We start from the raw sequence: 26,508 nt of genomic DNA on the forward strand, positions 1-26,508 counted from the left end.
AAACCTCTGCTCAAGGACCAATTATGTACCCCACATGCATGCCCTAGGCACCCACCTCCTCCCGCCACAACCTACCTACCTACAGTTACCACCCAGTTAATTCCTATTAAGGATTAATTCACTGATTAGGCTAAAATTCCCATAGCTCAATCATTTCACCTCTATACTTTCTTGCATTGTCTCACACATGAGCTTTTGGGGGACACCTAATATCTAAACTATAACACTATTTATCAACTAATCTTGCAGGCAGAAATTATTACTGTCTTTATATAACATGGTTTTTTTTCCCCTTTTGCTGCCTTTAGGATTTTCTCTTTATCATTGGATCACTGGTTTTTAATAATTTGATTATAATATGTCTTAGAAGGGTTGTGTATGTTTCCTGCTAGGACTTCATTGACTTTCCTGAATTTGTGAGTTTATAGTTTTTATCCCATTTAGAAAATGTTTCAGATATTATTTATTCAAATATTCTTTCTTTTTTCTCCCCATACTTTTCTGAGACTTTAACTACACTGATATTAGGCTGCCTGTTTAATACCATGGGCCACTAAAGCTCTATGTTTTTTCTTTTAAGTTTTTTTTTTCTCATCATACTTTGATTTTGATAGTGTTATGGACTGAATTGTGTCCTCCCCAAATTTATACGTTGAAGCCTTAACCCTGATGTGACTGTATTTGGAAATATGACATTAGAGAGGAAGTTAAGGTTAAGTGAGATCATTAAGAGTTTAATCAGTCTAATCCAGTAAGACTGATGTCCTTATGATGTGAAGAAGAGACACCATAGACATGTCTGTATGTGTGCACAGAGAAGAGGGCACATGACAACCCAGTGAGAAGGTGGCCATGCATAAACCAGGAAAGTCAACACTGATCAACTCGATCTTGGACTTCTAGCCTCCAGATAGTGAGGAAGTAAATTTCTGTTGTTTAAGCCACCAGTCTGTGATACTTTATCATGGCAGCCTGAGCAGACTAACACATATAGCTTACTGCTTCACTAGTGTTATCTTCTGTAATGTCTAATCTGTTTTAATCCCATTAAATGTGAATATTTTATTTAATATTGTATTTTCATGCATGAAAGTTACATTTCACTTTTTCCATATCTTGGATTTTAATCTTTATTATGCCCATATTCTCTTTAAATACTTAAATGTATTTGAAAATATTTTAAAGTTCTTGTCTTTTCTGTCATTTCTGGATCATTTTAACTGGCTGATTTTTCTCTTTTTAAATTCCATTTTTCTATTTCTTAATGTGTCTAATAATTTCTAGCTGGATCCTGGACATTGTGGTGTGCTTGATTTTACTTTCTTCCTTTAGTGAGTATTATATTTGTTCTCAGAGCACTTAAACCACTTGTGGACTAATCTTTTCAAGAATTGTTTTAAGCTTCATAGGGTAGCCCTTAATTTAGGACTAGTTTAGTATTTCTAATATGCCTTACCCTTCTTGTATTTATTGAATGCCCTTGGTGCTCGATGAAGTCTCTCCACTCTGGCTGATCAAAATGCAAACATCTCCCAGTACTCGTGAGCTTTGGAGATTGTTCTTTTTACACTATTCACTTGCATCTTAATATTCAATACTGGAATCAAGCAGATATGTTACATTTTTTTCTCTGTGTAGTTCTTTTCTCTCTGCTTCTCTGATCTGACAATCTCAGCAAAGTCTGCCTCCCTGAATTCTGATGTCAAACTCCTCAACTCAGCAAGACTTCTGTGGTATGACTGGCATCTCCCTCCCTACACCACAGCACCAAAACTGTCTCTAGGCAGAAAGCAAATTGATCACTGGGTTCATTTCACTTGTTTTCCTTTTATAACACTTGTTTGCATGTATTTTGCCCATTTTTTCTAATTATTTAAGAGAGAGAATGAGTTTGGACCAAGTTAGTCTACAAGATTAAAAGTAAAAGTCAGTTTTTATCCTAACTAAATTTAATATAGGCAAGATATGAAATCCAAAAGAAACAATATAAAATGTATTTAAGTTAGTAAAAATCAACATATATATTGCAGTGATTTATATATGATCAAATATTTCATAATACCTTTGTGATAAAGATAATTAATCATATAAAACCCTATTAAAATATCTGAGTATGATATTTAAACTTGAATTTCACATTCATTTTTATTTAAAATTCTAAAATTTGACTTAAAATTTGTATTAATAATTACAAGTCTTGCTACAGGAAAGCAAAGATTCTTCAACTTGAAATTAGTAAAAACAATAAATCTACTAAATACAAAGACTAATCAGGTTTATAGAGTTTGGTATTACTGTCAATAGACTATGAACTATGAAAAAATATTGATAATAACAACATATTTACTCATTTTTCAGAAGTAAAAGAAAAAATTAATCTTATAATTACATAAAAATTAATGAATTATGCACATTTTAGTTTTATCTCTCCTCCAAACATTATGGACTCATCAGTGGAATACTCAGATATATTCAGTAATCATTAAATTCAGTCATCTTTAGACTTTGCCAACTTTCACTCAACTGAAAACTGCAATTTAACAATTTTTAAAAATTTTTATCAAAATATATTACGTAATAGTTGTATGTAATGGGTTGATTTATAACTTCTAAAATATGTAGGCATGTGGTGTAAAGGCTCTGTCGGAGTGGCTTGCTCTAAGCCCTGCCAATATTAGGGATGGTCCTGCAACTGCCGTTAGACACGTGCTCACTCCCCATGATCATATTGAATGATCATAAAAATTACCCTCAAGAGCAGAGTAGGTTTCAGGAAGGGGAACTGGTTCTCACCCCAGTTCTGCCACTAGCTAGTGGTGCAACCCAAGAGGTTCACTCCACCTCCGAGGCCTGCCATTCCTCACTGGTCACATGTGGATACCAACTGCTCAGGATTCATAGGGGAATCAAAGCAACCAGGCACATAAAGGAGCTGTGTGGAATACAGAGTTGTGCAAACCCTGGCTATTTTCAGTCTCAATGACACTATGAGAGAGATATTATTGTCAACAACTTTGAAAAGGGAGAAAGTGACACACTGTCCTGGATCACTCTGCTAGTAAGTGGCAGAGCCAATTTCCAAACTCACAATCTAGCATTGATTCTACCCTCAGCAGCAAAAGATCCCTGCAAACCTTTCAGGATCTGGGGGGCTAGAAACAGGCACATTTTCTCCTTTTATTAAATCTATTTCTGCTCTGCTGAGCATGCCCTAAATGCTGAGAATATTAGAACTCTGTGCAACCTAAGGGAAAAAAAAAAAAAAAACAAGTTATAAACAAGAGCCTAAAAGGACTTAAAGGTTTTTTGTTTTTGTTTTTGTATTTTTAATTTGCTTTCCATTAACATATCTTTTTTGGCTTATGTCCCAATTTCCACATATTCATTTCAAAATATTTATGGGACAATAAAATAATAGTAATCATAACAACAATAATTATTATTTTAGCCATACCACTCTGATACTATTTAGGATAATTCCCAGCTAATCACTGGGAGGCTGGGCAAATTTTTGTTTTGTTTGTTCTCATAATCTCTAGCATTTGGAGAGCTTCTTCATGTTTAGGGAGCATTTTCCTGCCCCTCCTCTCAGTTGAGCCTCATATCAACAGCCTGCTACAGAAATGGAAAACGAACCCTAGGGGTCCTGGGACTTACCCAAGTTCATGCCTTTTGTAAGAAGTGGGACCCAAGTTCCAACTTTTAACCATCTGAAACCTCCCAGGATTAAAAAGAATCAAATAGGCTTATTTCAGACCTACTGAACTGGACAGACGTATTCCAGTGACAATATTCTTTAAAAGCACCAGAAAAAAAAAATGAGTATTATAAACCAGGGAAATTAACAAAGGAAAGAAGAGATGCAGGAGGATTCTACACTTTGAAGTCTTCCATATCTGGGTTCAAATCCCAGCTCTTCCATGAGTTTTGCAAAGTCACACTGCTTAACATGTGGGACTTTCATCTGATTCTTTTATGTCTTACTAGGATGAGGCAAGAGCCTTGTCATTCTTATTCACCACTAAATTCTCAGCACTCAGCCTCATAATTGTTGAACACATACCTCAGTCAAAGCAAACCTCTTCTCCCCTCTGAGCCACAGCTTAAGCATTTGCAAAATGGTCATAGTGAGAACTAGTTTGAAGCCTAGTAAGGCCTTAAGTAAAACAAAGATATTAACTTCTCTATAAAAGGTGGCACCCTGTTGGTCTCTAGGGGCTTTGCAGGAATGCTGGTTCTCTGGAAGGCAGCCTATGATACAGAGAGGAGTGGTGTTTGGATGGTGCTATCATCTCTGAGCTGCATAGACACTATGTGACACAGGGATAAAAAATGGCATTGCTATGCAGACTTTAAACCAGCTTCCCTCGTTTTCAAATTTCTGCCAGTTGAAATCTCAGCCTCTTTGAAGCATCCCATCCTTATTACCCCACTTAGCAAATGTGTGCTTTGAAGGAACAAACATTTCTGCCTGCTGAGCAAAAGCAAAAAGAAATTTTGCAAATACCTAATCATTTGATCAGAATCCATGATGACTGCTTAAGACAGATTTATTGTGCATAAAACACAGCATTTAGTCCCTCCCTGACCTGGCCACTGTTTATCTGTCCAATGTAAAGAAGCCGCAGATTGGAATGAATGGAAGTGCCTGGATAGTAAAAGACTGTCCTCATTCCAATTCTAGTTCCATCCCTTATAGATATATAACTTATCCTACATGGACTTTAATGTCTTCATCCACAGATGAAATTCACATGAAATGCCAAGAAAAGTGCCTGGCATAGAGCTGGTACCAGGAAAATTCTGTGCTGAGGACATCCATAAACATTGGCTGGGCATCTACCATGTGCCAGGCACTCTTGTAGATCCAGGAGAAGCAGAGATGAACATGACCTTGCCCTTGAGGAGGTGGTCATTGACAGAGGAAGACAAATGCTATTGGCTATCAAAGAGTCCAAAAGTCATGGATCCAATGCAGCTGGGAGAGACAGGGAAGGGCTCTTGGAGAAAGCGGCACCTGGACTGGATCTAGGAGGGTGGAAAAGACTTAGCCATGACCTGAAAAGTAAAAGAAGCATTCCAGACAGCAATCAGAACATAGCCACAGACTTGGAAATATGAAATAACACAATGTACCTAAGAATCAGGAGAATATGGGTCAACTAGGGAGTGGTGGGAGACGGAGCCAGAAAGGTAGCCACAGCCAGATTGTGAGGGACCTTGGTGCCATGTCAAGGTATACTCATTCCCTAGGGCTGCTGCTACAAATTACCACAGTGGGGTGGCTTAAAACAACAGCAATTTATTCTGCCATAGTTCTAGAGATTATACAATCCAAAATCAACTTCCTTCTGGAGTTTTTGTGGGGGGGTTCTGGTCCAGACCTCTGTCTAAACTTCTGGTTGTGCATCACTCCAGTCCCCTCCTGCATCTTCATGTGGCATCTACCTGAGTGTGTCCCTATGTCAAAGTTTCTGCCATCTATAAGGACAACCCCCAGTGCTTGGAGTAGGACCTGTCCTAATCCAGTATGACCTCATTTTAATATGGCAACTTCCGCAAAGACCTTATTTCCAAACAAGGTCACAGTCACAAGCACTAGGGGTGAAGATCTGAATTGATCATTGGGGGGGAGGGGGGCACCCTTTGCTCCAAAAAAGACAAGGCAATGGGGAGTGACTGTAAGAGTTTGCTTTGGGAAGGTCCCCCAGGCTCTGGTTGGAAAAGAGATGATGACATCTCTCTTCCTATAGTTCTGCAGCTTGGGTCACTTAGGAAGCTTATAGTCAAATATGCAGCTCCCCCATGCACACACTGGCACATTTATTTATTTATGCACATGTACAGGGCACTCCAATTTGTATCTCACCAATAAGCCTTATTTCTGACTATCTCTCATTTTTCCCAGCCTTATGTGTCAGCCAGAATCCCAACAGGACACAGATGTTGCACTCAAACTAGGGTACTTCAAGGAGGGTCATTTACAATGGGGTCATTTACATGATGCATTATGGGAGAAGTATGACAGACTGCAGTGACCAGGAACCAGTCACTGTGGAGTTTCATTAGTCCCAGGGGATGGAGCAGTTACCTAACAAGAAAGAGTCCTGTTCAGAAGGTCACCTTAAGAGGAGCAGTATCCCCTATGGAAGGACACACCTGCCCAAAGTGACTTCACAACCTCACCCCCTCTCCTCATGATCCCCCGCTGGTACCCTGGGGCCTAACACATCAGGAATCAGAAATGGGCTGCACAGGCAGTGCCATGGGGCGGACAGCAGGACAGGAGGCAGAGTGTGGGTCTGGAAGGAAAAAAGAGAATGCACAGCAAGCCTTATTTTCCCTTCTTGAGGCCCCGAATTTGATACCCCAAATATGACACATTGACCTACTGAGTGTTTAAAGCAAAAGGAAATTGAGAAAACTGCAGAAGCAGGAACATCCCCCTCTGGCCTTTTCTGGCCTTGCTCGCCTAAAGCAGGCCATAAAATAATTCTCTGACCTACCTTCCCTGAAATTGGATCATAAGACTCTCATCTCAGAGGGGTCCTGCCGATCCCTGGAGGACAAGAAGAACCTGGACAAACAAGACCAAGTCCCGCCTGGTTTCTCACTATCCCATTAGACCCTCGTGTCCTCCAGTCATCCACCTGCATGACTGTGCACAAAAATACAGTTTTCCTCGGGTCTCTGGGTCTTCATTTCTGTGGTCTCCCATCTCATGTAAAACTTACATCAAATAAACTGGGTTAGGGTTTTCTCTTCTTCATCTGACTTTGCGAAGTGGTGTCAGCATAAAGTTTGCAGTGGGTGGGAAAGAAATGATTTCTCCTTCACCCTTCATCCTGGTTTCCTTGCTTCTTTTTCATGCTTTCATTTTTCCTACTCTCTGCAATCAGGTCAGCCCTCTCGGATCTTTCTTTTTTAGAATAAAAAGGGGAAATGAATAAGCACCAAAAAAAATACGAAAATAAAGGAGGAATTTCCCATCCCTTTCACCACGGTGCTCTATGTCCTCTGGAGTCTGTAAATTGCATGTGACAATCAGTTGAGTCACTCTGAGCCCCTGAGCCGTCACAGCAGGCTGATCCACCGTGGAATCAGAGCCCTGGCACACGGTCCTCTGGCCACTCTGCATGTCTCATGAACCCCCGCAGGCTCCGTCTCCAGGGCTTTGGGAGGACATGCTTGAAGCAAGAGTCATCCTGGCACCTCGTGCTTCTGACAGATGTTGCAGACTGCCATGGGAGGGACAGCCCAGAAGGAGTACTGGAGGGGGCAGAGCACAGCCCAGAAAGGACACAGCCTCTTCGTCTGAAACATATCAAGTTGTTCTGCACACAGGATGAGAAGATCATCTTTCCTCCCTGAGCCCCAGCTCACTGCAGAAGTATATAGGCACAGGAACAGAATATCAGAGCTGGAGGGACCCTAGATTCCAACAGGTCCAAGCCTTTGGTAACTCAGATGAACAAAGGACCGGGGAGCAGCAGGGTCCTGGTGCATGATGGCTGTGGTGTCATGAGTGCCTGCTCCCCTCCTGGCACTGTGCTGCCTGCTGTGTCCATCCACTCATTTACCATCACCAAAGACCTGCTGAGTCCCCACAGGGATCGGTGCCAAGGAACAGAGATGGGGCCAAGGCCGGCATTACCCTGTCTTTGTGGAGTCTTCAGAACAGCAGTCTTTCTGCACTCTGTGACTAATCCTTACCACAGCCCTGCAAGGTGCCACCATGTCTTCAAGACAAAGTGACCCAGAGCACACAGCTCTCTCCTTTAAGAACTAGAAAATAAGATTGTCCTCTGTGAGATAGTACTTTATAGAGCATCACAGTCCTCTCCAAACATGGAGGCTTTGCCTGTGACCTGCATGAAGACACTAATGTTTCTACAGAAGAAAGATGCACCCATCTGCAGGGATTGGGGTCAGGCCAATGAGTAAGAAAGCCTTTGTTTAGGAAAAGCTCAGCAGAGGGCATCTGAACCCTCCTGTGGGTTTTTTTCCTGTCACCATTGAAAGAAATAAGGAAATCCAGTTTTGCTCAACTTCAGAGAAAGTTCAGTTTTCTTTTTCACATTGGTCCTCTGCAGCTAGTTGACTCTCTAACTACTAGCAGGGTGGACTCAGCTTCTGGCAGGCCCTAGGCTGGGCTCACATTATCTTCTGAGGCAGACTCATTCTGGAGGGCTGTCTTAGGAAGTGTTTCCTGCCATCCATGAGCGATATACATTCACCAGTGAACATCAAGTGGAAGAATAGGGGCCTTGGTGGAAAACCATCCTAGATCAAGTCCTAGCTCCAATAGTTAAAGTTCTGTGACTATGAGCAAGCCACTTATCCATTAAAAGTTCCTATTTTCTCATCTATACAGTGTGAATGATTATAACCCTTGCTATAATCCTATTGAGGCAGGCAGCAGTTGATAATAAAAATGTTTAATTGCAAATGTTTAATAAAAATGTTTATAAGCAGTTGCCTTGCTTATAATAAGTACTCAGTAATTGCTATTATAAGCATTATTACACATGCCAAATACTAACTTATTTATTAATAATAAACAGTTATACTGCTCATTTGATCCACAACAATGAAGTTCAGAATTTTTTTTGCTTTTTATTTTGTTTTATATTATTATTATTATTTGAATATCATTATTTTAAATCAACTTTTGAAATTTATTTTTTTAATCTAAGGGTAAATATATATTCCTCAGGAATAAATAAAAAAATACAGAAAAGACTAAAGAGAAAAATTTAAAACACCTATAATAACACAATCTAAAGATTATTCCTCTCTCTCCCTCTCTCCCCCCACCATATGTATATAAAGAAGCAAAGTTTACCTAAATGAGGTCATACTTTACATATATGACCATTTTTCAAAGAAAATAATCCTGTATTCTCCTGTCTATGCATCATCATTTACATAAGCATTCTCGTATTGCCAGACTTTGAGAGTTTCCCCCAATATTCTTGCCCTTACAAATCATGCTATTGTGGGAGTCTTGTACAGAAGTTTTTTCTATGCCTCTCACAATTTCCTTAAGGAGAAAATTTTCTTGGTATATTTTTGGATCAAAGGATATAAGCTTCTTTAAGTCCATAGTACATTTGGTCAAACTAATTTCCAAAAAGGTATTCTAAATTACCCTACCTTCAGCAGAATGTGAGTGCTCACTTTAAAAAATCTTTCATTTCAAAGGTGAAAGTAACTATTATGGATTTTCATTGTCTTGATTTAGTAAGTTGGACAACCATTGTTGTTTCTTTTTCTAGGAATTATATGTTCATACCTTTGATTCTTCGTAATTTGATGATTTTTTTATCACTGTGTTTGAGCTCTTTATAATAAAAAGAATATTTTTAAATGCCCCATCTGTGACAAATAAATACCATAGTTTATTGTTTGCCTTTTAATTTTCAATGATATTTTGAACATACAGGTTTTAAATTTTTTATAGTTTGAAAAACAATATAAATTATGAATAATACTGCTTTCATGCACACTGCCAACTCAACCTCCAAAGACTTGAACCTCACAATATTCAAGGAAACTTAGTTGAGCTAACTGTCTCCTATATGTTGAAACAAGTAGGATTGTTTCAGGTAAAATGGCAGAATCTTAAGGCATAAACAATTTGAACAATTCATACATTCTACAAGAACTTCAAGACTGTCTTAGAAATGATGCCCAAAAGCTGCTCTGTGATGGCTTCGGCACCAGAGAGCACAGGTGGACCTGGCCCTTACCACTATCACCCTGACAGTACTGATTCCGTCCCAGAGCTGGATGCTATCTAACACATCATCAAACCAAAGTTAGAAATAGTGGTGTACAAAGAATAACTAAAGTATCATGTTTATTCTACTCTTAGCCATATCAGCTTGTCAAAAACCTTAACTTCATGGGGTGACCCAAATAGGTCTTCATTCCTGAGAAATCAAAGCTATCAATGATGTGTTAATCAGTTGTTCACCATGGAGTCTAAAATGCCTGACAGAAACAACTTAGAAGAGGAAAAGTTAATTTGGGACTATGGTTTCTAATGTTTAGTCCATGGTCAGCTGACTCCATTGCTCCCAGCCTGAGATGAGGTGGAGCGTCATGGTAGAAGGGCATGGTGGTGGAGGAAAGCTACTCACTCATGGCAGTTGGGAAGCAGAGAGGAGAGAGAGAGAGAGAGAAGCGTAGAGAAAAATATGGCCCCCGACCCAGCAAAGCCTCACCACCAAGAATGCATTCCAATTATTAATCCACCAACTGGATTAATCTACTAATGAGATGATAGCTCTCATAATCTAATTATTTCACTTCTAAACATTCCTACATTGTTTAACATGAGCTTTTCAGGAAACACCTCATATCAAACCACAATAGATGGTCTTACTAATATGGATAACCCCACAGAGGAACTTCTGAAATTCATTTATACTCCCTTGTCCAATTTTGTTAGCAATCATTTTAGCCTTTGATGATAAGGATTAATCAACTAAGAGTCATAATCAACTCCTTTTTGGCCTATTTGCCACCACCATGAAAGAGCCTGAAATAGCCATGGTGGCAGATCAGTTTCCTACCGGAGAGGACCATGACTGAAGGGTCAATAAACCCTTTTACTATTCTCAAAGACCCCAGGCTAGGTGCTTTTACCAAACTATTCATTTTGGCACTTAGATTTCTCAGAATCATTTTATAAGTGAGTGATTTGTTGGTCATGAATTTATTTATAATACAAATAAAGTACCTTATCAATTTGATTGACAGACTTGATCATTTCAAGGCAAATTATAAATCCAGAAATCCCTCCTCACACTGAATGGAGAAGAAATCCCTTATTCTCGAGAGGGCTTGAGAAGAAGCCCTGGTGTCCCCAAATCCGTGTGTGGGTTCTCAGTGTCCTCAACCCTGAAAGCTCCATACAAGCAAGGAAACAGTGAGAAGAAACACAGCCTTCCAGCTAACCAGTTTTACTCCTGACTGTGGGATAAATGAAGCAGATAAACTGATGTCTAATAAAAGGACAAGAATCCCTAAAGTCCCATCCCTATCCACAGGTAATAAACAGTAAATAAGTAACGGTAAGAATCCAGAGCCTCCGTAGTGCCGATCATGGCACTGCGGAACTCAGGGAGCAAAGATAGTGTCACTTTAGTCTTTCATGTTTCCATGTGCTTCCACTAGACAGCTGGCACTGCCTGAGGGTGTCCTGTCTGAAAAGATGGCGGCCCTGTCTGACAGCTGGATCAGTGGGGAGTCCATCTCCAGGCTGCTGAGCATATAATGGAGAACTCTGGAATGGCTAGGGCCCTTCCTCAAAATCTTGATGAATTTATACTGCCAGATCCAAAGGATGCATATTACCATAGTGAATGGTCTGCTAGTCCTGCTCAATGAAGGGGTTGTGGGAACCCTCACCCACTAACCTGGGGCAGAGAGCACCAACACGGATTAGAGAAATGCTGGTACATCCCATCACAGAGTCAAGGCAGAATCTCATCTCATCTTACAAGTGCACAGGGCTGGCCCAAGGACTCAATTAAATAACAGACGTACAGGGCCCGTCACACGGTGGGTATTCATTGAAAATGGATTCCACCTACACTTCTAAATCTTGCTGGGGGTGAGCCATCTAAGTTAAGGTAGACATTTTACAGATAAAGAAGGTGGGGCTCGGAGAGGTTAAACTGAACGTTCATAGGAGCACAGCAAGGAAGAGTCAAGGCAGGAGCGGACCTCGACCTTCTGGCTCCAGTTGGAATTAATTCTACTCACCACTTCCCAAGACACTCAGCCTCAATCTGGTTTTACTCACTCCACAAGCTAACATTTCATAAATACTGAGTCACAGCTTCCCTTGACCTTAAGCTGCGTCAGCTCTACTGCACGCTCCGTCACGGGCTTGGCAGATCCCACCCTCTTCTGGGGCCTCTCATGGGAAGGCAGAAGGCCAAAGACTGCCAGGAACAGGGAAAGTGGGCAGGGTGTCTGTGCTGACCTAGCCTGCTCCCGTCAAGTGTCAAGTGACCCAATCGGAATGAGCTGGAGGGATCAAGGACACTGCCGAGGACCACATCACAAAGATAATATTTGAAGAGTGAATGTTTCTCCAGAGAATGTCAAATGTTTAGAATGGGCAAGTGCCTGGCATTCTTGAGGTAGGACTCATGGCCTGGGTGGGCCAGGACATGAGCTGTAGATAGACGGGAAATAGGTAGCAGGATGTCAGAGCTGGAAGGGATCTGGGAGAAGATCACTTCAATAAGGAAATCAGGGCTTGAAGCTGCAGACTGACTTTTCTGAAGTCACACAGCATTGGGACCAAAAGCCCAGACATTCTCTTTCGTTCAATAATTTATTGTGCATTTACTGTGGGTCTGGAGGGAGATTGAGTACTGAGAATAGAGCAGTCAACAGAGAGTCTTCCCAGGGGCTGGAGTTGTAGGTCAGTGGTAGAGTACTTGCCTGACATGTGTGAAGTCCTGGGTTCCATCCACAGTACTGCGTATAAATACAAAAATAAAATAAAAGATCCATTTACAACTAAAAAATTAAAATTAAAAAAAGAATCTTCCCAGAGCTGACTTTGGGGAGGAGAAGTGATTGAAGGAATAATTCTGGAAAATGATAATGTGGGTATGAAAGAGTCGGGTTCATCTGGTCAGGAGATCAGGAAAGGATTCCTGGATTAAGCCATCATTCAACAAAGAGCTGCAGACTAAGAGGCACAAAAAGGAGATTGTGTGGGAGAACATTCCAGACAAAGGGAGCCTCTACATACCAGGCAGGGTCCTAGACCCTCATTTTGAAAAGCTGCATAAACAATGGATGCTGCCACACACGAGGAGGATGCTAAGGAAGCACAGAAGGGACCATCCATCTGCCAAGAGGAGGTGACATCATCTGACTTGGATCTTAAAGGACAGGTAGTAGGGCCTCAACAGGTTCAGAAAAAAGAGACCACTATTCCAAGGCCAAGGAGTCAGTGTGGGAAAGGCGTAGAAGAGCCCACAACAGTTGATTCCTGGCTCAGGAACTGACCTTCTGGAATGAGGTCAATAAATATTTGTCAAATACTAAATCTGAAGATCAACAGTAATTGGTGGGGTTCAGAGAGGCACATTGGGGGGAGGAAGGTTTCCGGGTTTCCAGCAACTACTCAGGAAATCCTTCCAGCTGAAGATTTTTAGCAGCCACTTATTCGGCACAATACAAAGGGGCAAATCCAGGGTCATGGTCCATACTCAGTACTCCGAGCCATTGCATGGCTAGCACAGCCCTGGTGGTCCAGAGTCCATAGACTTTCTGCATCCACAACCTCGAGGAGTCCAGGTAGGCCAGGAAACAGTGAGAAAGAACACATCGTCCAGCTTATCAGTTTTACTCTTGACTATGGAAGAAACGGAGCAGACAAATTAAAGTCTAATAGAAGGATAAGAATCCCTAAAGTCCTATCCATATCCACAGGTAATAAATATTCAATAAGCAACGGTAAGAATCAATACCCTCTGCAGTGCAAATCATGGTGCTGCAGTACCCAGGGAGAAAAGATGGTCTTGCTTTGGTCTGTCGTGTCTCCACTTGCTTCCACAAGACAGACGGGAGAGGTGGACCAACCATATGCCATCGTCCAGAGCTTGAGACTGAGTCTCAGGTGTCCCTGAATCTCCTACTCAACAGCCAAGGCCTCTGAAAAATATTCTTGGAGGAAGAACAAGCATACCGTTTGCCTCTCGTGGTGCACTCCTGTATGTCACCCTTAGTAACAGCATCTTTATGGGTTGTGCCCAACACTGTAGGGGTGGGGTGCTGAATTTCAGACTCTCAGGAGATCTTTTCTAGATGTGTTTGCATGTTCATGTTGTAGTATATTTTTTGTAGTCGAAGGTTGTACTTATGATATCGAAGAATTTGGTTTTTAAATAAAAATTTGTATTTTGCTTAATAATAATTGATAAGGTTTCCTGAAAGCAAGGTTTGGCTGATTCAAATGAAGCACTGAAAGTTTACAACACCCCAGCAAGATAGCCTCCCAGTGTTACAAGTAAGATCTAGCCAGACTTAGCACTAGATCTCTCTGGCTTCAAAATCCATGCTCCATCAAACAGCATAGGACGACGTAACACGTCGATAAACTTCTGCCCATGTACAGGGAGACATCGGGTTAACTGCATGAGGCACCAAATGGGGAACACAGGCAGGAACCTAGAAGGGAAGTTGAAGGCCTGCCGCAGTCTGGCTGGGCACAATTCAGGAGCCACTTGTCAAAAGAAACGAACTTTATTTTTAGAACCACACAGGCCAAACAAAACAGCTCCTCAGGAAAAACCCTCAGAGCCCAACTGCCACCACCGGCTTCCCACAAGCCTCTCACACTAACACAAGCCTCTCCCACTCCCACAATCCTCCTGCTCTTGAGGCCGATTGGCTGGGTTGTGTGGGCGGAGCCAAAGAAGTCCCCCAATGAGCAGCTCCATGGTCTGAAAGGGCAGGGAAACAGCCCAATGAGCATCACCGCAGAGGAGCCAATCAGCTAGATGTTGCTGGGGCCGATGTGAGCCAATCATCAGCTGGCAGCTGGAAGTTTGCTGGCAGCTGGAAGTTTGCTGGGGCCCCTTCGGCTGTGGCTCTCAACAAAGGCCTATCCAGGGCCTGTGCCATTCTGTAGAAGATGTTGCAGGGACCACAAAGAGAGAATGCAAGCCCTCTCCCCAAGAAGCCAACAGACTCAAAGAAGAGCAAAAGGCATTAAATAACAGACCTTCACAAACTCAGGGGCAAGAGCCGCCTAAAGGGAGTGACAAGGAGACCCTTCTTTCTCAGCCCTGCAGAGAGCCCGTGCTGATGACTGGCAGGATTCTCCAGCCCCACTCTGTGCTCCCACATCTTCTCCAGCCCAAGTGGACCCCACTCCTTTGTTCTCTCACCCTGCTGCTCTCCTAGTCATAGACAGCTGCACACCAGAGAAGATGTGCAGCCCGGACCTCCACCCTTGCATCAGGACGTCAGCCAAGGACTTGTGTAGGCCCTGGGACCAGCACTCACCTCTTTGGGCCAGCTAAGCCTTAGCGCACATTTCTGAATCTGTGGCTGAGTGGACAGAACCACTTTGTCTAGGAAGTAGGGAAAGGGGCAGAGAAGCTGGTCCTGGAGCTAATCAGTACTCACCGACTGCTAGATAATGATTACTAATTTTATAAGCCAACATCTACCTAGAGGCTAAGAGGTCAGGAGCCCTGTGTGAGAATTACAGTAGAATCCTCCAGCATAGAATCACTCACTTATTTCTGCATTCATTCATTCACCCATAGTGCTTTAAGTCCAGCATTGGACACTGGGCACAAGGTGGATATTGATCATAGGCAAGGTTTTCCTGACCCTATCTCCCCTTCAAGCAGAGCCCTACAGCTTCCCACCCAGTGTCCACAGCCCCGATGCTTCCCCGCCCATCCCTGCCAGCATCCGCTCCACCTTTGCTGATTTTTGCTGAGTTCTCACCATGAATGTAATCACATGTACCATGCATATAAGCACAGGTAAGTGCATGTGGACATGCAGGTCAGCACTATGAGCGCATGTAATATGCATAAGCATGTGTGAGCATACACAACACACATGGAAATATAAGCATCCTGCTATTTATTTGAGTTGATCTTTACCATAACCCTAAGCAAGATATAAAGGTGAGCCCATTTTACAGATAAGGAAACCAAGGCACACCTATTTGTTTATTAGGTAAATATCTAATAGAAAACCTGTTCAAGACACAGATCCGTCCTCTGAGAAAAAGACAAAGGGGAGTGAATTAACATTTGAGTACTACACATCAAGAGCCATGTGTTTTCTAAATCACACCTCATTTAATCCTCCCAGTAATGCTGAGAAGTAGATTTTGATTTCCTAGATTTTATAAATGTGCTGAGGATTCCACAACCAACTAAACAGTAACCCCCTTCCCCTCAGAATTAAACTGCTTCCCCCCTCTCCACTCTAGCCATGGAAGAAAACAATACATGAATTAGGGTAAATACTGGGAAGGAGAAGTGTGCAAGAGATGGGGACAAGAAGAGCAAGGAAGCTTCTCTGAGGTGGAAATGCTCCAGGGAGCGAGTCACTGGAGTCTGGAGGGGCATAGCAGCTCTGCCTCCATCATTTGCTGTTCCTGCTCCTTCTCGCCACTATCCAGTGCCTTCAGTCTTGGGGACTGATTCTGGAGCAAGGACAAGCTGATTGGTCTTCCCTGCCTTCAAATCACACTCTTGGAGAGGCCTCTGAGGCCCACCCAGGCACAGCAGAAAGCATGCAATGATTAATCCAGTGACATCTGCTATGGTATGTAGGCTGTGGTACCTGGGGACAGAAGCTCCAAGAGTTTGCAGTTGCTGCCTATGAGAGTCCCCACAGAGGACTGGCCATCTGGCCATGGCATAGCCACCTCCAGGATAAAGGAAACTCTCCTCAAGTCACCTATGCCACCGTGGCCTCTAACAGAATGGGAAATGTTCCACAAGGCTCATGGAGGCCCTTGGCATCTCACCTGCTGGCCCTGTAGTTTGCCAGTGCCCTAAAGACAGGAACCATATCTCTGACTTCTGCATCCCCAGTTCCCAATTCCCAACCTGACATTAAGTAGATGTCTAATAAATCGATATTTGTTGCATGGAATGGAATATGCACACTGATAATGAATCAAACTTTGCTACTCAGACGGCTCTACTCTTTTAGACCACATTTTAAAACTCCTCCACATGTCAACCCTTATAGGAAAAAAAGAGAAGGGAGGGCAGGGGCAGGGGGGTTGGAATTAAATATATATTGAGCACTTACTAAGTGTCAGGCCTATATGGTTTCCAAATGCTACTTTATTTAATCCTCCTAACAACTCTGTGAAGTAGTTATTGTTTTCCCTTTTATGGATGCAGAAATAAATCTCAAACAGCCCCTGGTTACAACTCTGGCTCTGCCATTCATTAGCTGTGTGCCTTTGGGGTGGCTCTCAGTATTTCTGCCCCACCCCACCTCTTCTTTCTTTTTCTGCTCTGCCTCCCAGGGATTTGAAGACCACAATTACATTCCCTCTGAGTCTTCTCTTCCTCCTCTCCAAGCTAAAACATCTCCAGTTATTTTTAATGCCCATCATGGTGCAGTGATCAAGAGCAAAGCTCTGGCATGACAACCACCAGGATTTATCCCCACCTCTTTATCACCTCGTGTACAAATGGCTTGGCCTCTCTGAATGTTGGCCTACTACCTATGTGACAAGGGTAGTCATGACACCATCTCATAGTGTGGTTGTAAATATAAAATGATTTAACAAATGTAAACACCTGGAACACAGTAGGTCCTCAAAAGACACTGCTGCTGAAGATTTTGAATATTTTTGCCATGATTTCAACTGAATTCATGCCAGATTGTTAATGTCCCTATTCACATTACATGACATTCACAACTGAACATTATCTGGACCCCCTTAGTTTTTAGGAAACATACTAATCGGCCCTGCCAACCCCCATCCTGCCTCTTGAGAAGAAGCAAGCAGCCAGAGTGTGTGAATAGGACCATATGTCATATGAGTCCAGGAACCCATGTGAACTGTGCTAGTCAATCCCAACTCAAGAACTGGTAATAACTAAACTGGCGTTTACTCGAAGAACATTTTCATTACATAAATATTTCAGAGCAACCATTGGAAAGATCTCTTTCTCTGGAGGAGTAGTATTCACAAAACCCAGGAGCTGATCAGCATCCTGAGGTACTTTCTTAAATCTCAGGGGCACATTGTTTTTACACTTAAATGTTTCTAAAATTAGAATATATCTGGTAATCAATGTACAATATCAATATAATAATAATAATAATAAATTAAAATAGTGCCAGAAGTTCCTTCTTCCAAAAGGCTATCAGCCATTTAATGGTGAATCTTAACATAGTGAAAGCTACCATTGATTGAGCACCTACTATCTGCTAGACCCAATGCTATTGGCTTTATTTCTTTGATTTTTATCTTTTTCTTTTCCATTTTAATAAATTTTTTCCTTGAACTAAAAATAATCATTGGTGAGGAAAACTTAAAAAACACAACCAGCTCAAGTGAATCCCCAAGTTCCCCAATGTAAAAGGAGAGTCTAAAGGGCTCCTTCAGAGTCTAAGGAACTGAAACTTCAATTTGCATAATTGCAGTAGCAAATCAAACTTCACCCACATCACTACCAGTTGCTTCTGGGGGTCCCAGAAGACTATACATCTTCCCTGAGACCTCTGCTCTAATCTTCTCTGCCATTCATTTCTACCCATTCACGCTTCCAGTACCCACCATAGCATCATTCCTGGTCTTCCCACATGTGGACACAGGCCTTCCCTTAATTCCCAAAAGCACAGGTGACATGAGAGCAGTGTTTTACCAACTCTATTCAAATTTTGAGAGTACCACAAGGGCACCACAACACAGAAAACTAACCCAAAACATGGGTCCCAGATGGCACTAATCCCAAAGACCAACAGCTTTTGCACAAGGGGTCTTCAACTTCGGCCATGGCAGAACCTCCTTGTTCTCAGTCCATACTTACCTCATGTCAGAAACTTCTTCTCACCTCCTTTCTCTTCTAGGCCTCAGAAACCTGAGCCTCCCCCTTCAAGCCCTGCTAAGGAAGTTCAAATGTTGGTATTATATTAATTAAGATAACACCCCCTGTTATAAGAGCCAAACTGTGAAATCTCAAAACTTTAAAATAGTCCTACTAGTAAATTCCAATCAGTGGAAGGGCTGGGGCCCATGGAGCTGGGTTCTACATAGGAACCCAGGCTCACAGAGGATCTGCCCTCTTCTTCATGGCTGCCCATCATATCCTGAGCATCAACATTTAGCAGACAAGGAAACAGAGGGAGTCGTATGTAGAACATTTTGTGTGGGCCATGCCTGCTACTGGGCAAATGGCACATGAAATTCCACCTAGATTTGATTGGCTGGAACACATGGCCATGCCTTATTGCATAAACACTGGGAAATGTTGGATAACTTGTGCCTTAGAGCAAAAGGAAGAGGATTCAGTGAACAACCAGTCACTCTACCACAGGTAGCCTCATGAATTGTTTGCTCAGCGAAAAGGCACCTTCAAGCTAATTATGCTCACGAGCTTAGCATCCCAGCCCTTTGCCTCTGCCTCTCTTTCTTGACTAGTTTCTGGCCATTACTTCCAGGAAAAAAAAATCCTATTTAAATATTTTTCCTAAACAATAAGAAATTATCCCCCCCAAAAAAATCAATTCTGTTGCATAAAATCCATAAATGTTTGCTATTTTTGTATGGATTTTTGCCCCATATATAGGAAAAAAATGTTTAAAGAAATCACTTATAATCCTATAAATCCATTAATTTTAATGTGCCTCTTTTCTGTATATTTTTACATGCCCAATCTCACACCCCTGCATGGTCCTGTGCAAGCGATATATCTTCTGTGAAGCTGGGGTTTAGAGAGGTTAAATAACTTGCCCAAGGTCACATGGCTAGGTAATAGTAGAGCCAGATTTTAACAACAGCATAACCCCAGGGCCAGGTCTCTTGCCAGTACACCATCCCACCTCTCTATATTGCTCATAATTTTCCTGAACTCTTGCTCACCCCTGTCTGCTATGCAATTATCTGTGTCCAAAATATAAAGTGACCATCCATGGTGTGCCTTCTCATTCTCATTCAGTGTCAGTTCCCGGGAGGCAGGTGCCATATTGGATTCCTCTTTGCTACGTAAGTCCTGGTCCATAACAGCTGTTAACTCTCTACCATCCAAAGCAGTACATATTTGTTGAACAGTGAAATGAGAAGTGACCGAAAAGACTTCTGGTCCAGATCCCTGTCCAAGTCATGGTCCCCTTCCTTTGTCATATATCAACCAAAGCATAGACTTGGGGGCCCCCGCCTCAGGTTCCCATTTCCTCTTCATAGCTATGTAACTTGGAACAAGCTACCAAACTTCCCTGTTGTGAAACGCAGATGAGTCCATGCACTACACCATCAATAAGCAGTATTGATTATAAGGTTATTAATAATAGTACCATTAGTAGTGCTGACTTCTCCAAATTATTTATCAGAGAAGTGAACAAAACCTCTAAGGCCTGGAAACAACACATAGGTGGAATTTCGAGTGGCTCCTTATGACCTTCAGAGAGCAAAGTGGAATAAGTACTCTTTAGGGGAATTCTTGACCCTTCTAAAAATCCCATTAAACCTAAACACACATCTGTTAGCACACACCAAGCATGCAGTCTCTGCTTTCACCCAGAATTGAGTAGTACAAGGAGGAATATTATATCCAGTAACTCATATGGAACTATTTATCCCCAATCACTTTGTGCTTTTCCTTAAACTTTTCCACAGTCTTTGGTTTCAAAGGCCATTTTAGAATGACTGAATTTCCTTGCAAAGTAACCCCCCACCACCACCATTTAAAAAAAAAAAAAAAAGATTGTTTTAGGAAAATCTCCTTGGGGCATAGAGACTGTGAGTTTCCAAACTTGCTTTCCACTGTCCTCCCCTTTTCTTTTAAATAAAAATTGCCCAGGAAACCAAGATTCATTAAGAGTGATGGGGTGGGGGGTGGTATGAGTGAGTTGAAAGGAGTCTGTGGCTTACTGCTTACCAAGGAACTTACAAGGGTCTTTTAGGGGAATCTTATAGGATCAGAGAATATGAGGACTGAAAGGGCACAAAGAGATCACATAGTTCCAACTCCTCATTTGGAGGTGGGGAAACTGAGGCCCTGATGGAAGAAATTCATTATCCAAAGTGACACAGCAAGTCAACCAAAGAGCTGAGACATGAACTTGGATCCGTTAAATCCCAGCTGAAGAAGGCCAAGTCTTCAGAAAGAAGAGCAGAGGCAAGGATTACAATGTTGATGCTTCGCTTGGAAGGTGCAGGCCAGGCTGTGAGGGTGAAGATAACAGAAAGCGAGGAAGGAAAGGTGGGAAGAAATGAGATTAGTAGGCACTTAGCAACTTAGCAAGACCCTGTCTCAAAATAAAAGAAGGTCTGGGGAGGCAGTGGTCAAATGCCACTGTGTTCAATTCCCAGTACCACATTTGGTGGGGGGAGGTGGAGCTTAGTGCAAGTGACAGGGTCATCAGGGATGCTGCCCTTGGGAGAGATTAAGGTAGTTTTTGTGGGACCCTGATTAGTTTCCCTGAGAAGGCTAAAAGGAAAGCAAGACCAAACCTATCCCCACTTTCTAGCTTCCCCTCTTGCTGTGTGATTTCAATAACACACACACTCCTGTCATGATGCCATCTGCCATGATGCCTCCCAATCTTGGACTTTCAACCTCCAAAATCATGAGCCAAATAAATCTCTTTATATATCACCCAACCTCAGGTATTTTGTTACATAAATGGAAAACATGGTGGAACAAATGGTGACTGAACTACTTAGGCAGGTCTGCCTGGCCCAGGTAAATGTGTATAACAGCATTTTTATAGTGGTTTTAATTAGGGAGTTTTGTCACCCAAAAGAATTATTTGAGAATGACTAAACTACTCACAGACTAGAAAACTATGTATATGTATAATAGTTTATTTAAATTCTATTTGTATTTAATAATGCAGAAGCAGAATTCCTGTGTACATTCCTACCATGCATTCAATATATGTTGGGGAAAGAGGAGGTGGTTTGTTCAAAATGCTGGTTCCAGGGTTCCATCACAGACACCCCCTCCTGAATGCTACAAGAATGAGGCCTGGAAATCTTCATGCTTAACAGGCTCTCCAAGTGATTCTTGGACACATTAAACTTTGAGAGCCACTAAACTGCCCAAAACCATCGACAAAGCAACTGTACAGTATTCTCCAAGCTTCTCCCCACTGATTGTTCTTCCCCAATCTTGGTTTGACCTAGGTAGATTTCTCCCCTTGCTCTACCTGGTTTCTGCAGTTTCCCTTCCAAAAGCCCCTCTCTGGGCTTTTTCTACCCTGGTCTGAGCTTACAGTCACTTTCTAGGAGGGGGCTGTATTTCCAGTCTCTGTTTCACAACTTAGTCAAGGTTCACTGTAAGTCCAAGCCTTCATCCACCATGTGACCCACAGTAAATACCTACTGCTAACAATGAATTATACCAGCTGGCACTCTGCCAGGCTCCTCTGGTCTGGCCCTCTGTGCCCACCTGGCCTTGGGTGCACAGAAAGGCCAAGACATGGAGCATTGTGTCTGGGCTGCCATGATGGAAAAATGTTTTGTTTCAGTCTTTTTGGTGGTGAAAGAGGTTTGTTTTTAGCACCCAAAATAGATATTGATTTTTTTTTTTCTATTGGGCTGGCTCTGATCACTGCTGCATGATGTCAGAGGACATTCACCTCTGCCACCTCCCCTCACTCAGCTGAAATACCTCCAGCTTTCCTTTGAACTGCTGCTGTGGGTGTCCTGGTGTATTTCTTATGTGCACTTGGCTTTCCGCTGTCACCCTGTGCATTCACTTTCTAGGGCTAGAGTCATATCTGATGGGCATTTTGATCCTAGCAACAAACCCAAATCCTGACTTATAATAAAGGTTCCAACAATATTTGATGAATAAATGGTCAGTTTCTACACTATTGTCTTTGTTTTATTTTCATCACAGCACTTACCACTATATAAAATTATCAATTTTGTTTTTGGTATGTTCATTTATTGTGCACACACACACACACACACACACACATATGCGCGCGCACACACACACACACACACACACACACACACGAATGTAAACCCTTTCCTAGTGTTATGGGTTGCATTGTGTTCCCTGAAATTCTTATGTTGAGGCCCTAGCCCTCAATACCTCTGAAGGTGACTGCATTTGGAGAGAAGATTTTAAAAGTGGTAGTTAAGTGTTCAAAACCAGCCTCAGCAAAAAGTGAGGTTCTATTAGAGACCCTGTCTCTAAATAAAATACAAAATAGGGCTGGGGATGTGGCTGAGTGGTCAAGTTCCCCTAAGTTTAATCCTTGGTACCAAAAAAAAAGGGTAATTAAGTTAAAGTGAGAACATTAGGGTGGCCCTAGTCCAATGTGGCTTGTATCCTTATAAGAAGGGAAACGACTATTTGAAGATACAGGAGAATATGGCCATCCATAAGCCAAAGAAACCAACCCTGCCAGCATCTGATTTCAGATTTCTAGCCTCCAGAATGTGAGATAATAGATTTCTCTCCTCCAAGCCACCAGTCTGTGGTATTTTGTTCTGGCAGCCTCAGCAAACTAATACAACAGAAAAAAAAAAAATCATCTGTCTTGGCCATTCCTCTATCCCCAGCACCTGGGATAGTTTCTACTACACAGTAGGTGCTTAATAAATAATTGTCAAGTGAACACCTAAAACCCTAACAGCTTATAGTTTTCCTCAAATGCACATGCAGTTTCAAACACCTGAGTCTTCACATGTACTCTTCCTTACCTTAACAACCTTTCCTATTTCTTCTATTCTGGCCCATCCAGCCAAAGAAATCCTACTTTTCCTTCAAAACTCAATCCAGACTTTTATTTTCTGGGGTATGTCCTTGACCTCCCTGAAGATAATTGACCACTCTCTTCTCTGTCCTGAGATTTGCACAGTCTCTTCTACATCATTGTTATTGTTAGACTCTGAACTTGACTTCATGCATATCTGATCCCTGCCACCCAGCACGCAGCCTGGCATGGAGAAGGTGCTAAATCATTAAACCACCAAGCCTTTTGACTCTTTTGCACAGAGTTCCCATCTGTAAGTGACTTACTTTCTGATGGTAGACAGATCCATAATCACATGAATCTAGTACATATTAGTTTCAATCCAACAAATATTTATGGATCAATATTAGTCTCCCAAATTGTATCATTGTATTCTGTCCTTTCCTTCCTAGCAAATGAGCCCCATTTTCAAAGCAAAACTAAAGTCTAACTCCTCTAGAATGCCTTTACTGACTATTCCCAAACTCACTGAGCTCATAACATTACAGCATTTCTGAACAGGACCCACCATCAGGGTCATTAACCCAGCACAGATATATGACCTGGTACAACTCTTCTAGACCCTAGAGAGTACCCCAACTCTGACACTAGCAAGGGTGGGGCCCCATGCTCCCTGCTCTGACCCAGCCTGGGAGGGCCAGTCCATCTGCAGGGGTTTACCTTGGGCCAGCCTGCTATAACACAGCCTGCATTTTGCCTTAAGGAGTAAAATCTGCAAGTAAAGAAAACACTGACTGGAACCATCTGCCCTCCCCCAAAGCTTGAAAGAAGCTGCATGTGGACTCCCTAATCCTCTTCTCTCCCCTCTGCCAGGAATGAATTTCATTTGGAGGCAAAATGAGGGGGGCTGGGAGGGGAGATGGAGCAGAGAGAGGTAGGCCAAACACATCTGGACAGCTTTTCTTTGTAAATTCAGAAGACTGCAGGGAATCACTTTCTCCCCCTGACAAAGGAAATGGCCCATGGTCGGGAATTGAAGACTTGCAAATCTCATACAGGCGAAGAGGTTATTGTGCCTGGAGGTCTTTGGGGCTTAGGAAAAAAAAAAAAGAAAAAGAAAATAATTTAAATGGGGCAGCTGTTTATGGGATGAGAATCCCCATTGCCAGCCAGCACCAGCCAGCAGAGAGGGCACTTTTGGAGCATCAATATAGTCCAGGACCCAATGGTCCATAACCTTTTTGTGGATCCAGTTACTCAGAACAAGTATCTTACAATATACTTAGAATTCCTTGCTAGGCACATGCTCAATGCTGGGGAAAGAGCTGGGAGCCTGGGTTCACCTTCATCTCTAAGAGCACCGTGGGGCGTGTGGTGGGGAAAGAGACACATAAGCAATAACCTACAGAACATCTCTTTATAAAGCAAATCAGCTGGAAACAAGGATCCCGTGGTGAGTGCTACAAATGAGATATTTGAAAACACTATTAACTTGACTGTTAACTTGACCTTTGTAGAAGGGGATGGTGAAAAACATGTTCCTTGATCAAAGTTCAGTCAGGCTCCTCTAAGTCTCTTCTCAATTAGGTCTTGATCCTGAGCTTCAGGGTCTGTCCTTGTAGATCCTGATTGCAGGAAGAATCCTGATAACTCAGTTTAGAGAGTCTCTACCACCATTGATATTGGGTCAAGTTCCTCTTCCTCCATCATCCCCCACTCTTGGTCCCTGATCACCCTGGCCTGCCTTCAGCAAGAGTCCTGTCAAGTTCACCAGAATTCCCCTGACCCCAGATGTTTCCCCTTGCTGGCTGCCCACTACCCTGCTCCTTGGTTCTAAGTCCCCACTTTCCCTTGTTGTATTCGGAATCGAGCCCACTTCTGTGCTGACATCTCTCTTCTCCCACCACCATACACAGTTCTGGAATATAATCTGTTTTTACTGTTTCGGCTACTCTCCCACTTTTAGCAGTGGTGTTAAAAGATGAACTTAGCCACAATTAAAACTTTAAAAGAGTTATTGGACATTCAATGATTCATGAATCAGGCAGCACAAGACCACAAGTGGATTCAGCACCCTGCCAAAGAGGCTCCAGAAGAAAACTTTTATAAGGTGTTTTTTACAGGAGCAAGACAAAAAAAAAAAAAAAATTAATTGCTTGAAGTAGAAAATCCCTAGTTAGGGGTTAGCTTGACAGTTTCTGATTGGCTAAGCTTAAGTTTCTTATTTCTGTTTACATGGAGTTGACTTGGGCTTGCTGACATAGAAACCCCAGGAGCGGGAAGCATCTCAGCCTAATGGCTTCCCACTAATCATTTTAACAGTGGTACAAGCAAAGCCTGGAGAAGAGGGCACGATGTTAGATCCTGAAGAGCAGCCATTTTGCCTAAAAGAAGAACCTTCTGGAAGGGTGTGAAGGCACAACATTGTGAAAGGTAGTGGCATGTTTGGGGAAAGGGGATGGTTAGGTTTTTGGCTATTTTTCTAAGCTTAGGAAGTATAATAGAAAGCAATGGGGGAAGTCAGGAGAGAAGGCACCGGCCATCTCTTGGGCTTCGTGGCCTCCAGAAGTACCATGTGGCCACACTCTGCAGACTTCTCTATGAAGGTGTCCCAAATGATAGACAAACACAAAGACAGGCTGAGAAAACCCAGGGAAGATCTAAAGTCCAAAGTTGCCTCTTATACAGTGGATTTGAAAGTTCATGTTTTCTCCTTTTAAAAAAAAATCATCCACATGTTGTAATCCACATAAAGTAATTTTGGCTTCAATATTAAAAATAATGTTATTTTTCCCAACTCTTCAAGTACAATGAATGCCCAGCAGATGGCCATATGCCCTCCAACATATGTCTGTGTATCCATGGGAGTATGTGAACCTTAGCCTGAAGAGCAGAGCTTTCTAGAAATGGAGACCCAATGGAATTTTAGTCAGAAGAAGATATGAAAGCTATGAAGCCTTACCCAGATCTACTCTACTCTATCCCAGACCCTTTCCTCCAACAAGTGAAAAAATGCATGAAGAGAATTCAGTCCTCTACCAAAGGACACAAATCCAGAGTTATATATATGAGGTCACCCAGCCACATTGCAACACGTAG

Source organism: Spermophilus citellus, assembly GCF_964194105.1.
Source record: "Spermophilus citellus genome assembly, chromosome: 9".
In the NCBI taxonomy this organism is placed as follows: Eukaryota; Metazoa; Chordata; class Mammalia; order Rodentia; family Sciuridae; genus Spermophilus; species Spermophilus citellus.